This window comes from Formica exsecta, unplaced genomic scaffold (genome assembly GCF_003651465.1).
Source record: "Formica exsecta isolate Colony F162 unplaced genomic scaffold, ASM365146v1 scaffold489, whole genome shotgun sequence".
NCBI classification, from domain to species: domain Eukaryota; kingdom Metazoa; phylum Arthropoda; class Insecta; order Hymenoptera; family Formicidae; genus Formica; species Formica exsecta.
The window spans coordinates 1,284,663-1,296,562 of record NW_021852127.1 but is presented as its reverse complement, the minus strand read 5'-3'; positions in this window follow the sequence as shown (position 1 = coordinate 1,296,562).

Here is an 11,900-nt window from a genome sequence, read left to right as displayed (position 1 = left end):
GAACCGCTCCATATACGTTGGAACTTCATAAAGTGTATACGTCATTTCAACGCGTCATGACTGGCGATCTCTGATACAATGAAAGCGAAAGCACCGTTATGTTAATTTGTTCTACCCTGAATAATCATTTGCATTATATATTTCTATCAACAATCAGTTCTCTTTATGCTGTTTACGCCAAGTCACATTTTCCTAAATATATTATATATACATTTATTTAATTTATAATTTATAAGAAACAGTATCTGAGAAGTTTTTCTTTAAAAAAGCTTTGGAATATTTATGAATATATTAATTTCTTGAATAACTATTTTTATTCTAATGATCTGAATCTTAAATGAAGTTTAAATGGATTATATTTGTAAACTCATCAACATTTATGTAAATCACACGTAAAAATAATTATTTATAATATGTGTTACGTGTAGCTTTCGAAATTCTCAATAAGCAGTGTAAAAACACCGATTTCTTTCACAATAACATCTCTCAAAGAGCGAAGAATTTGATCTCGCGTGGCTCAGTGTCGTATCCTTCCACCAATATTTTATGAATAATCTTATGTATATATATCTCACACTGTCAAACAGACTTCGGACCATTGCAATCGTCTCTTTGTGCATACGTGCAATCATTACGCGTCGAAATCGTCGGTAGGTGTTTATCCTTGTAAATTGTAATACACACAAAAGTTTCGAGACGGATCTCTCGAGTGTAACCCGAAACCGCGCGCATCGAGAACGCTTAGAAGGCGTCCGTGAGTTGTTCGCATTTACGAGTCGTATGAATATAGATGGTCGGGGCAGTTTGCTGGATGCATGCGACGAGGTATAATCTTTGTCCTGCACGCAAAGGGGCTTTTGAAGGAACGAAAAGCGCGAGAGAGAGAGAGTCTGATGAGAATCAAGACTGGCGTATCTCATCGTAAATTTTTATAATCGATTTTAGATTAACGTTTATCATGGTATACGATTCGAGGATACATGTATAACTTGTGTCAAACATATACTTAATTTTTATAATGCACTGTCACTAAAAAAGTAACAATTTTTTTACTATAAACAGATCCGTGAAAGAACTAAATTTTTATGCATCTTTTAATTATTGTTATTTTTTCTTATTGCAAGTTTAATTTATCGGATTTTACTTTATATCGATAAGTTCATATATATCCGTAGTTGATATTTTTATAGCCCTTTTATGGTTTTGACTGACGGCGATAACGTTCACCCAAGGCAGATGAGCCATATATCATCAGTGTCCGAAAGAAAATATCTTGCTCAGGTTTATGTCCGATTTTAACCTACGTTTATCATTTGGCGCGTATTTTCTGACGGTCAATTCATACCCCCACGTACGCTCACTTTTGGTTTTACGATCAATCGAGAGTTTATGTCGCTATTACAACGATCATATTACAGACGTGTACACGCGTCTCGATATACAATACGCAGCCCGGTGAATCACGTGTCCTACTAGCCCACGTGGTCGCCGTCACCGGAAAAAGTTTTGACGTTTCTTCGATACAGAGAAACTCTCGCAATTGTGATTGGCGGGTCAATTTTAACGCATCGAAGACATTATGAAGATGTCGATCGTCGATGCGGATATTCCTTTTACGGAATAAGGGCGCAGGTTGTGCCTGCAATTTACATCCGCTATCCGTTACGGTGCACACTAGAGTGACAAAACTAACACGGTTTGTCCGTGGTGCAAGGCTGAAGGCGGACGTAGATGTATCGCTAGTCGATGAAGATTGCCAACGTGCTCTTTGCGCGTATTTCCCGCAAGAGCGCATCGAGAAGTGAGAGAAAGTTGATGAATTAATAAAATTCTGTGGCTATGAAAATTTCTAATAATAATGTAGAACAGAGCGAATTAATACAATTTTATATATATCGAATAGATCCGTGAAAGAACTAAATTTTTATGCATCTTTTAATTATTGTTATTTTTTCTTATTGCAAGTTTAATTTATCGGATTTTACTTTATATCGATAAGTTCATATATATCCGTAGTTGATATTTTTATAGCCCTTTTATGGTTTTGACTGACGGCGATAACGTTCACCCAAGGCAGATGAGCCATATATCATCAGTGTCCGAAAGAAAATATCTTGCTCAGGTTTATGTCCGATTTTAACCTACGTTTATCATTTGGCGCGTATTTTCTGACGGTCAATTCATACCCCCACGTACGCTCACTTTTGGTTTTACGATCAATCGAGAGTTTATGTCGCTATTACAACGATCATATTACAGACGTGTACACGCGTCTCGATATACAATACGCAGCCCGGTGAATCACGTGTCCTACTAGCCCACGTGGTCGCCGTCACCGGAAAAAGTTTTGACGTTTCTTCGATACAGAGAAACTCTCGCAATTGTGATTGGCGGGTCAATTTTAACGCATCGAAGACATTATGAAGATGTCGATCGTCGATGCGGATATTCCTTTTACGGAATAAGGGCGCAGGTTGTGCCTGCAATTTACATCCGCTATCCGTTACGGTGCACACTAGAGTGACAAAACTAACACGGTTTGTCCGTGGTGCAAGGCTGAAGGCGGACGTAGATGTATCGCTAGTCGATGAAGATTGCCAACGTGCTCTTTGCGCGTATTTCCCGCAAGAGCGCATCGAGAAGTGAGAGAAAGTTGATGAATTAATAAACTTCTGGCTATGAAAATTTCTAATAATAATGTAGAACAGAGCGAATTAATACAATTTTATATATATCGAATAATTGGAGAATACAGTAACATTAACTTGTTACTAAAACAATTAAGATTAATAAACAGTGCTGATTTCACCACTTATTTGTGAATGGAACGAACGACAAAACGAAAAGAAAGAGGAAATGGCAAGAGAAGCAGCAAAAGAGGAACGAAAGAGAGAGAGAGAGAGAGATTAAATCCTCGCGAAAGTTGCGACGCCGCAAAGGTACGTGATATCATGTGAAGAAATTATAATATCCTCGTTTAATGCGGATACTTTCTACGGTCGACAACGCGTTCGAGAGACTGAGGAGACAGAAATCGCAGTTACGTGCATGGACCAATAACAGAAACGTCGTGAAAGTCGGCTTAATTGCCGGCTTTTTCCGAATAACGAGACCGCCGGCGCGTAACGCGCGTCTCTCAATAAGCATCCCGGGATAATCATTCGTCGTTATTAAGACGGACCTCCGCGCGCTGATCTCTTTCGGATGGCGGACTGGTCCATATCTTCGGAGCGCCCACACGCCGAGACCTCGCTCCGCGAGTTTTACACCGGGCCATTAACACTTCCATGACAAATGAAAGCTCCTTCTCTTCCTGCTCTCGTGACGCGCACACCATGCACCGGCACCAGATGCGGGCGAGCCGCGGCGGAGGTGCCCATAATGTGACGCCCCCGGAACGAGCAATTACGAGGACGCACGCACGCGCACGCATCTTGCCGCACGGCGAAAATTATATCGCGGCGGCGCGGATACGTCACGCTCGAAATTCGCCGCGATAATGAGCGGCTGGGGCGCGCGATAACTGCATCTTACGTGTATCTTATGACCCGATTTTTTACGATACCCGAGGAACGACGTCGCTCGTAGGTGGCGGTCTCGCACTATTGTATGCTTAAATGATGCTTAAAATTCCAGGGGGTTTGCTATACGCCAAATTCATTTGTTGCTTGAAACGATCCGTACGGATATAATAATGTGCATACATTTCAGGATATTGTATAAGTTTGTGTTTACACGTATTTCAATAAATTTATACAATATTTCTGCAGAGACGATTATTTAACTTTAAAAGATACAATTTAAATTGAATTTGATAATTATTGAAAGTTTGTAATTTATTGAAATATATAAAAATATTTTATATATTATATATATATTATATTCTCTTGTATAATTACAACTTAGTTTTATTTTAACAATTGTCCTGTGATTAGATATCTTCCGTTGCACCATATATAGGTATGTAAAATATATACTCCAGTTAAACCAAGATTACAGTAGTTAGGCACATCATCGTTCGATAATGGCCTTCGGTATATGAGATATCTCTCGGCATGATGGGTTAAATTATGACCTTGTCAAGATATCGATAGTATTATTACAAGCGGTACGACTTGGCTAATGACATTATCTTGGATAAGTAGTTTGTTGATAGTGTCTATAAATAGGAGACTTGGATTGCCAAGAAATTCCATTCGTTGTAAATCTATCTGGAAAAATGGTCACTGCAATGCTGTAGCGAAAAATTTACCGCTATCATAATTGTGAATCAATCAAACGAAGAATACAGAACGACACTTTCCGTTCGCGAATCACGGTTAAATTTATTAATTATCTAAACTATTGCCTTTATTGCACGTTTCGTCCTATATATTTTACGACCTCAATAAGTCGTCGGTATTTTCGCCAAATGATCGATTAAATTGTAAGAAAAAGAAATTGAAAGCGCGTCGAGTCTTGATCTAAATATATTTACGCTATTTATTAATTTTAAGTAATTTATTAATTTTAGTAATTTCTAACGATAATGATGTTTTGAAGTGCCGGAGAAACGAAAAAAAAAACGAGGTTACATTGTTAATGATCGTCACACCCATCGTTTCTGGTTGAATCTTTTGCAAAATTTATTACAGATGATATTTTTATTGCTAAGGAAAATGTTATTTTTGCTTATCTCTTTGATGTCGCATATAAAGAATTAGTACAAGTTCTTTCTCCTGCATCTTTATTTGTAACAGTATTTGAAAGCAAGAGAAAGCACTACGTTATTTATTTCGAAATTCGTAAAATAAAAATACTCATTTGTATGCCTCACACCGGAGCAGAGACTCATTCTGCTGTGGTATGTTATAGCACTTTTTGAAAGCTGAGGAAAATAAATACTTTCATCGGGTTTGTCGATAGTTGTGTAATGACAAGGCACTCTTGGATGCTGCAGTTGTTGCATACCTGCGTAATAAGTAACAATTGATCCGTGCACATTTTCTGCGCCGGAGAAACGTTAATAACGCAATGTAAGAGGGGCCACCACGCCTTCACTCTCTACAACGTAGTTGCTAACTAGCGAACAATTTCGAGAGAATAAAGTAATGAAATTTGCGTAATTTCACATTTAAATATATAAAATGGATTTTTAAATATTAATCTTAAATAAAATATTTAATAATAGCAATTTTTGAAATAAATATTTTACTAATATCTTTCATTAAAATATATGCTATTATGTTTGGAACACCTTTTACAATGCTCTTATATTATTCAAATGAGAAATAGAATTAACTTATTGCCATTACACAACATTAGTTACAACTTTCACTTCAGTTTATTAGTTAATAATCGTTTTTAGCTAATATATTATAATCAAACTTAGAAGAATTATGTGAGGGAGTTTAGTTTCTATTAATAATTATTTATAGGTGATTTAAATTATATGTGCAATTTAGTTATTCCCACGGCAATTTGATCTTTGCGCTAGAAGGTATAATGTTACGGAATGTACTATTTCAAATATAACTTGACTTGAAGCAAAAATCATGATTTCGATAAAAATTTGCAAATTCCATTATGATTGCAATTGATAATTGCGATTATGAATGCCTATCTGCGCACGTTTGTGTACAAAAAGTGTCAATTACCTGAAACGACGGCTTATAAAGTCTATGTCTGATAGGATCATAGAATGGTTTTTTCGTTATCGAAAGGATCACGAGACCGACGATCCGGCCAGACAGGCTGGCAACATATGTCCCCCTAGGCAGGTGACGTCATTCCTTGTAAACACACATTTTGAATTCTGCTTTCCTACGGCGGTCAATCTCGGCAACGACCACGCACCGCATCGGCGATCTTTGAACATCGTATATCCATTAGATCCTTCGATAATGAAAGGCTACAGATTAATTTGGAAATAAGATATGATTTGCATGGTTATCCCGCGTGATAATTTATTTTTTGGCCGGGGTTAATAGCTGCGACCAGAGCATCAAACGAGGAGTTTCACGAAAAATAAAAAAACGTAGTAGAGAAAAAACCTGTCAAAATGTTTCATTATCGCGAGCTTGTAAAATGGGATTGGCGACAAACATTGTTTTATTTACTGCAATAGTGTGCAGAATGATTATTACAACATATTTCAGGAAAAAGATTGAAAAGTAAAATTAATAAATAAAATAATAAAATGAGAAAAATATGATAAAAAGCCAAAGGTAAAATCTCAAATATTTTTTTTTATAAAACAAAAGTTTATTCTACATGATTAAAAAGCAAGATTTTATATATTACTTACCTATCATATATTGCACGCAACGCGTTTTGCAAATACTTCTGCCATTTTATAACCTAATAATTTTTTGATTACTATTTATTGATATAAATTTATCATCACAAATAAAGGACAAAAATCAGTGTGTACATTTGACAGATATATAACTCTTATACTGTCTCGAAAATACAAAAAGTCTAGTAAGAATAATTTAATTATGTTGATTTAATTAACTCTCTTTCTCTCTCTCGGTGTTTTTTGATTAAGACATAATAATAATTACTTAGTGGAGGACTAATTTAGCGACATGTCGGAATGCGATATAACAAGTTGACAGATGGAAATGAATAATCGCGCGGACACATCGCGCATGTTTGTCGACCACCTTTGGTACCTCGTAAAATTAGAACTGATCTAACCGGATAGGATCCCAGTGGCTCCGGCATGCCTACGCACAACGGATTCGCGACCGTTCGTAGCACAGTTATCGTAAGTATTGAGTATCAATGATTCACTCTCGGAATTCTCGACGCGATGGTCTCTGGTAGATCTGCTGAATGAATCAGCTGATTGCAAAACTAATTTACGTATTCCCCCAAAACGCGGTCAATAAACCAATATTAGATCGTATTATGTGATCCAACTCTATTTATATGACGTTATTTCCTAATCGTTTTTACAAAGATATATTTTGCGAATCTTTTTTAAAATAATATACTTTTTATGCGATCGGATAGTTCTTCATTTCTCTTTGATCCCGCCGCCTATCGATGCATACATTGATGCAATATGACGTAACAATGTGCAGATTGTATCAGTTTATTTTGTCTATACGTCTGAGAAAGGATTAATTTGAGACAGGAACTTGAATCGCAAGAAGATTTGGATTCTAAAAAAACTAACAATTTAAATGCCGAGAATACAAAATTGGAAGTATCCAAAGAACTCAATTAAGATATGGGTATTATTATATAATATATAAGCATCTCTCTCAACACAGAAAAATTAAAAAGAAAAATTAATCACTCTCAGAGCAATAAAATTTATATATATATTTATGTTTTTATAATTTTATTCAGAAGTCAATATTAATTATATTTTAATGCATGTTTTTATTATTTTCAATACTATAAAAGTATTATTTCTTGCAGAAATAATAAAATTTTGTTTTGACGAATTGTTTCTAAACGATCCGCGGATTTTGCAAATTTTCCAGTCTTCGTAAGCAATAATTGCACGCAATAATCGTACGCCTGCGTGTCATGAATCAGCCGATCATAATTATTGAGGCAAGATCAGATACGGCTTTCTGCGTCGTTGTTTATCTACGAAAATAAGGATCTGGTGCAACATGTGTTTACGAAGCGTGCCGCGAACACTTATATAGTCTATATTGCAGCGATCGTTTGTGTTTTCGGTGTTGACAGGTTACTGATACGGGGGAAATATCTAAGTGATATCCGATGACGCGTGATGTGCTCAGCATGGCGAGAAATGAAAAGCTTTAGCCGGGTATTCCTGCCCGTTATTACTTGGAAAAGGGTCAACTTTTTGCCGTGCATGCACTTGCGGTGATAATAATCGTGCAGGTGACATAGTTCGGACGTGCCGCGATTATGTCATCGGTCGCTCCAGGAACTTACTGCTACGTTTATACCGCATCAGACTTCCCGTGGATCAGCATCGAGACACCTGCACGAACGTTATCGGCTCAGTTTACCTCTTCTCGTCTTTTCCCACCCTTTGTGCATGAGCCCTTATCGACGATGTTTATTTTAATTGCGTCATTCATAACGATGCACCTTAGGCGCTTGCGAATAATCTCGCCAAGGAGAACACTACGTTCTCATCGTTCTTGTATTTAATATTACTGGGAAATTAATCTGATAATATATAAAATAGATTATCGTTATCAAAACATCGCGGATAAAAGATATATATTTCGCACAAAATTGATATAATTTCTTGATAACGTTGTAATGAAAATATATCTTCGCAGTAGAATGATAAAACTGCAGGAATAGACTTATGACTCAATACTGTCTGGTTATTGCAAGATTGACGTAATAATAGAACGAGATGCTGGTGAAAATAGATTTATTACTCACGTAGTATTTCTTGCAATATACCGGATTCCTATAAATTTTATACGCATTATTTTATTGAATTAACATAGAAACACTTATATGTTATATTTAATGGCCTATTTTATTAATTCATAAATCAACGCACAAATATATAAATTATTTAAAGCTTTATAAGGATAGGAATGTAACATTAAAAATTAATTTATCGATAAAAGATATCTTCTTAAAAATATGTGTATATCTGTATATATAATTTTGTATATTATTTTACATATCTTTACAGCTTTTGCTTTAATAGCCATTCATGTTTAGCAGCATTCAACTTGTTGGAGAGTTTATCTATGATCAATATATTTCGTTGATATACGAGATATATTAATGAGCCTTTTATACCGCAACTTGGATAATGCATAGACTATTACAAATTTGAATATTAATTCTTACGCGAAACTTTCCGCACTTCACGTGAGTATTAAATCGGTGTTTTATCTGTGTATATTATTTTATAAAGTATACAACGTAGCTATTACACAATTGCAAGCCGATACCATCACAATATAACTCAAAGCATTCCAAAGCACTAAGATCATTGCTACATCAAATCTGTTAATCAATCTTATCAATATCTCATATCAATGATTATTATATAGGAATTGTGCGATCATTATAAATTAAGAAAATTGCAATCTTCAGTCTAGTAAGTGTCTATCGACTGTGGAAAATTTTATTTACACGTAGCAATATTTGTAAATTCATCGTTATTTGATTTATCCTCGTAAGATTCACGTTCGCAAGCAAAGTTTAATGACAATCGGCGGATGATGCGATTTTTTTCTCTCGAATTTATCGCGAACAATGATGTGACATCGTCCAGATGGCAAAATCGCTTCGGCATTAATGAGTTTATTCGCTCGTATCGAGAATAGATAGAAACGTAAAGGAGGAAATTTCTCTCTCTTTCATCTGGCAAGTTGACAAGAGGACACACTGTAGACGATTCACCAAAAGCTACCTGACATAGTGCTAGCATGACGAACTGGTTATATACTCACGAAGCGATACTCGATGTCATTCTTTGTTTACTCTCCAAACATCTTAATATCGTACATAGATGTTCCGTCGTCTCCATCTTGTCAGTTGTTTCTCTCACGCCTGTAGACAGAAATCTTACGATAATAATTGGAATATTCTCTTTACACCAGTGGCTCTGATGGGAAGTGTGAGTGTAAATTATTCAATATATATATATATATTTTATATAAAACGCAAATTCGATGATTTCATCTAAATTAAGATATATCAAACACATAATCTTGTTAACTGGGGATACCGATTGTAAGAGTTGAGTCAAATTAAAACAGAGAATAATTGACTTCACAAGAGGAATAAAATCTCGTTTTTTATTTATTCATCTATGACATCATTGTCGTGACTGCACTCACCATCTCACATTCCTCATGCTTCTCCTCCCCTTCCGAGTTCTCTCGTGAGTGATTATCAATATAAAAATGCGGGCCGAATTTTGTACGATAAATCTGGGGGGAAAGTGAGGAGCCGCTTGTGCCGTCAGGAATACCAATCAGCCTGTCGGACTAGATGTTTGCTCCCGATCTGCATAAAGATCGAAAGGCACGTCGAAAATTATGCCGAAACGCGCTGGTTACGATGCTCTCGTTGCTGTCTCGCGATTCATCTCGGCTCTTTCGTCTTTTTCTTTCTTGGCGTTCAAAGCTTCGCCATCTATACTTCTTGCATTGCAGTTAGAAAAAAAGAGAAAAAAATTTACATTCCTTTCTTTATAGTTAAATGTATTTTTTTAAGTTTTCATAATTTCTAGATGAGATAAGATATATAGCGGCGTTATTTAATAAGAAGGTATTGTGAGATTTACATAATTAAAATGCATAGAAATACTACTGTAGTCATTTGTATCTACGGAAATCTTTTAGAGATTTTTATGTAATGACGATGCTTATATGTTATATAATTGTTTAGTACTTTTGTATGTCCGACTATTCGCATTAACGTGCGCATTCATGGGGCGGTGCACGCAAGGCAGGCGACTGTAACCGCGAGTATTCGAAGGCGGTACCAGCTAGTTTGAAATCGTACTTATATCCATCGATGTACAATTATCCAACAGCCATAACACGCCGCCGAAGGCGAACATCTGGAGCTAGTTGTTCGGGTCTATTTGTCACTGAGCGATCATTAAGCAATGTCGCAGACGAGAGGCCGATTGGTAAGCAAAGTGGAAATAATTCTTAGTCCTAGATAGGCGTGCCAAAGGAAAAGAGCAAATAAGTCGCCATAAAAACATAAATCTTGTTTTAGAAAACACATTTGCCCTGCAGAGAGAGATCGTGAGATGCTACTCTTTATTATAGATATTTTTCATCTTTCGTCAACGATAGGTAGAAGACGCTTAGATAAACAATTCAAATTTAAAACCACTTTCAAAAACACTTTGCGAGATATTTTTTATTAAAGCAGAGAATATCAGTTAATTATCTAATCTATTAATAATTCTTGAGAAAAATGGTAGGCCGGAGGCAAAAGTCATTAAAATGTATCAGATCGATACTATCGGATTGGAAAGGAGCTTGTTGTAGGTGGAAAATTATCCTCTATACACGATACACGCTATAATATAAAATACAATTTATCTGTTTGACAAGAATTATTAACGTCTTATATTTGTGAGATCTAGGACAGATTTGACGTAATGAAACGGAATGTATCAAATGCACTTCTCCAACTTTTTATGCTACACATACTTTGGCATTAATTCCCCCCTCCCCCCTTCCCCCAATAGAGATAATTTAATAATATCTTGATCACGACATGTGACTTATATTATAACCATTTAAAATTGTTCCAACAAATTTGATTAATATCTAATAATTGTGATAACATTGATAAATAAGGAAGATTGCTACATAGAATAATTCTTATGGAAATATGTGTAAATATATGTTGTTTTAGAATCTTACATTAGTCGTAAAATTATTTTATAATATTTTTTCTCCATTTTATATTTTTCTAGATTTTACAGGAAGAATTCATTAATTCACTTTTATAATTTTTAAAATTAATTTATTTTGATGCACATTTATGCGCATTGCATGAATAATGCGCGGGTCTCCGCCATAGAATTCGAAAAGTGCAATGTAAAGACGTCGATTTAGAATCTTCATAAATCATGTGATATGTAAAGAAGTGATACTTTTATAAACCACTTGAGGAGACCATCAACGTTTGAGCGGATTAACTTCATCATCAGAGAATTCATCTACCTGAGGTTTTTGAAAGTCGAAACGGCCATATGTTAAATCCTGGCGATCGACGTAACTGTCAAGATATTTTTTTAATAATGCGAATGTCCAACGTGCAACGAGCCAGACGAAAAGTTATCAAGCGTATAATGCAAACGCCGGTAATCATTTGCTACGATATCGGCGCATTGCGCACCATTTTCGGTAACAAGTATCATTTAAATACCATGTGTGCTGCAATGAAAGTGGATTAGCATTACGTGCATATTGTCATGT